The sequence below is a fragment of the Charadrius vociferus genome, unplaced genomic scaffold (genome assembly GCF_000708025.1).
Source record: "Charadrius vociferus isolate BGI_N301 unplaced genomic scaffold, ASM70802v2 scaffold54, whole genome shotgun sequence".
Lineage (NCBI taxonomy): Eukaryota > Metazoa > Chordata > Aves > Charadriiformes > Charadriidae > Charadrius > Charadrius vociferus.
The window spans coordinates 3,738,283-3,742,428 of record NW_009648350.1 but is presented as its reverse complement, the minus strand read 5'-3'; positions in this window follow the sequence as shown (position 1 = coordinate 3,742,428).

The following is a 4,146-nucleotide window of genomic DNA, read 5'->3' as shown; positions in this document are numbered from 1 at the left end:
CCCCAGAGCCATCTGCAGCCACTGGATCTTCCCACTCATTTAACTCGATACATCGCAATACAATGAACTTACACAGAAAATGGATGCGCAGTCGAGGTTAGCTGGGCTCCCACACAGACTGGATCCTCTGCCTGACCTCCCGTGAACGGCGACAAATGTTCCTCTGCCTCACACAGCCCAGGAGTTGAAATAAAACGGAAAGAACACGCTGCAATGCAAACAACCAGCTCTGACATGAGACTTTCCCTGTGGGCACTTCCATCATCGTCCTCATCGTGTCACCTGTCCCAGGTCATCTATAAACAAGAATGAGCAGTGAGAATAAAGTAGGGAAGGAAGGTTCCCAGGGGTTGCAAATGCCAAATGAAGCTAGAATATCATGACTTTTCATTATATCAGTAATTTTTTTTTTAAAAAAAAAAGGCAAACAGATGAGACATCATGCACTTATCCATCAGCTCACAGCACGCAGTAAACAAGGCCCTCAAACCCCAAAACACAGGTGCTTAGCCTGAATACATATTACTATGAAATGGATGTAAGCCCTTAAAAGAAGAGTTTACATTTTTTAACAGTCTTTAGAAAAAAATGAAGCAGAAGCGTGAAACCAAAATGATTATGCTATAAATAAGTTGTTTAAATTCATGTATTCAGGTATTTTTGTCAGTAATAAGATTTTCACTGATTCTTTAGCAACTATCGGTCACCATGTAGTCATATTAAAATAACCCCTTTAGTTTAAAACAGACTAAGTATTCACCTTGCAGGCAAATTTGAGGGTGCAGTAGAGAGAAGTAAAACATTTCCTGCACATAGAGTTGTATATCTTAAAGGTTAGAGATGGGCAAGGACCAAGAGGGAATCCAGTCAGAGGCATTATCTCCCTGTGAATCTTCAGGCTAGGCACCTCCTCTCCTCATGCCTCTTACACTTCATCTAACAAACGCAGATGTGGGGGCGTGTGGGTCAGCATCTCACCAAAGTCTTCTTTCAGAGCCGGTGAGGATTGTCCCTGGGGAAATACACTGCAGAACTAATTCCCACCCGCTTTAATTTTTGCAAAAAACAGCACACGCTCAACGCACAGGCTGTATTCAGTTCTGCGGGGCAGTGATCTGCAACCTCACTCAGCTTCAGGTTTCACTAGGAAAACACAGATATAACCAAGAACCATGAATAAAAGAACGGGCCAACCTCTCTGTCTTTCACACTACATACATTGGAACAGGCTGGCACAAAACAGATTAGGGTTTAACAAAGCTATAGCTTAGAAAAGTTTAAAATATCAACATCCTTCAGTGTTTGCTGGAAATTTAACCATCACCGCAGCAAAGGCCAGATTACGTGCTTATGCAAATCAGAACATTTCTCATGTGACAGAAGTCTGATGTTTGCCTTCAAGGACTTGTGCTAGCCAGACCCAGCCCTTTGAATACTTTATTTCACTGTTGAAGCCACAGGCATCAAAGCGGAGCAGAAGAACGGATATTGCAATTGGATGAAAAAGTACCAATTCTCTTCATTGTTGAGAAGCAAGGAAGATTCTTGATTTTCCTCTAACTGTAACAGCCATTACTTTTTCATGTACTGAACACCTCTGGGATCACTGACTTTACAAAATGGGGTATCTAAGGCATAAGCAGCCTTATCAGAAAACCAATGTTTAACTCAACCCTTAACTCTCATGCTAGTTTCAGGAGAGCATTACACAACCGAACACCACCACCACCACCTCAAAAAAAGCCACGTTAACAAATTCAGGTATTTGCATGCATTGCATCATGAGGTGCCTCCCAGGCAGACTTCCTAAAACTTAAGAAAAATCCATCAAAAGGGGGGGATGCAGAACTTCCTGCTGCAATAACTTACTGCTTTTGCTACTGACAAGACCTGAAAACCCTCAAAACAAACCAAAGAACCCGCACCTTCATCAGTGCAGAAACTGATCTTTCATTATAAGTTTGGGCTAAAATCAGCTTTAAAAAAAAAATAATAATAATCCAGCACTATTAGGAAAAAAACCAACCATGCACCACGAGGACAAGCGAGAATCTGCTAACGGCTCAAAGGCTTCCCAGATCAAAGACGCTGGCACCTTCGCTTTCCTCCAAGGAGGATGGAGGTTCAGCAATGAGTATTTCCAATTACTGTGTAGAGTATTGTGGTATTCAAGTTAAGAAGCCTGCACCAAGTTGAAAAGTTATCTTAAATTTTTTTTGAACTCTTGAAATCAACAGTCGTTAAGTGGATGCTACACATAAATATCTTTACATTTCATTTTTGACTGCTTTATAAAGATGAGTAGGTATCCTTCCTATTTTACAGGTGTAAAACTGATGCAGAAATATTCAATGTGCCATGAAATTGGTCCAATCACTTAATATGAGACCCAATAGTAAGACCTCCCTTTGCTCCCTGTTAAAAACTACTAGACTATGCATACATAGAGGGGATGTTAAAAAGATTAGTCGTTATGTTTTTGTTCAGACACACAGCAACCTAAAAAAAAACCCTAACAATTCTACTTTTGAAATAAATAGCCCTTAATTGTGCCCCTGTTCCCCGCAGTATTCATAAAAAACAGAGTAACCACTGCAATCCAGCTATGCAATCTGTGCTTTGAAAATATTTGAGACATCTTATTTAGGAAAAAAAAAAAAAAAAAAGAGTTGCTTCTAACACGTGTTCCTGTATAACAATTTGGAACCAAAAATGGCATGTGTCCTGTCCCACAACATGAAATAATAAATGTCCTTCCTTCACTTTGAGTGCGCTAAATGGGCTGACATGCATTGTCCTTTTAATGAACTGCAAACATCATATTCACAGCAACATTATACTGATGACCTGAGACCCCTGACTGCATGGGCAATTTGTCAGCTCACCAACACAGGATATTTCAGAGTGTGGTGGTGGAAAAGTAGCAAAGTAGATGATAAAGTGGCAAAAAAACTAAGTCGAAGAAGCACAGAGAAACAGGTAAATATGCTCTAGCAAACCTCTGGCGTAGCCAGATACAAAGAAAAGTCCTAAAGTAAAGAAAAAAATGCAGTATTACAGAGGCATTTAGTTTAATTAGACAATTATAAAGCATTCATGACATACAAAAACATCAATCATCTTAAACATGGATTTAGTAGATCAGCTACTCACATTTTTGTTGCAAATGCAGAATTTCAAAAATTACTCTATACGCCAAGAAAAAGATAAGTCAATAACGTTATATAAACCAGTTATTAGATTATACTCCCCTGACATCCGCCTGCACAACTCTTCTGTTTCTGTCAAAAAATGAATGCATATTAGGCAATATCATCTAAATCATTGTAAACAAAGACTGCTTAGAACAAGTGTAGTCAATAACAATATTGTTAACTTGCACAAATCACAACACAGAATGTATGTGTTTAATGAAAGCATGTTGGCTCAAATCTGTGTTTTCTTTTTCGATATTGCACTTAATGTTTGCTCTCTTCTGGAGGATTTGAAGGATGAAAGCTTCAATTAAGATGCAACTGATACAGACCAAGATTTTAATTTTTATCTTTTTGGTCAGGTAGTCTTCCTTACTTATTTAAGCAACAAACAGGAATGAGTTATAAAATATCAGTGTGTGCATATTAAGAAATAGCAAACATGATCGAAACAGGAATTTTGTCATCATAATTTCTCTAGAATAACAGCAGGAAAATTCTTAAAGCCAAACCAAAAAACATACTGTTCAATCAGACTGTGTTAATTTCTGCAAGTAGTGCTGAAATTCAAACCAGAGTTATGTCCCATATAAATACGGATACGGGAAGCAGCAAAGAAACACCGAATAACCCAGTAAAACTGCAATTCTCACTGTAGTCTCTAAATAAACTGGTGCTGAAAATCTTGAGTTTAACTGCCTGAAGTGTACAAGCAGGCAAAACTTTGTAAGCCTCAGCTTTAAGATCTTATATAATTTTATAAGAAATTGTAGTTTGCAGTTTAAGATTCCCTGGAAAAAAAAAATGAAGCCAGCAGAGTAGCGAAGAAACCATGCAAGCTTCCTCTCAATTTAGGGATATTTCCTAGTCTTAGTTTGACTTAGTTTTGGGTTGTCAAACACAAGTAGAACAGCTTTGTGTAATACAAAGGCCAGTATTTAAGAAAACAATT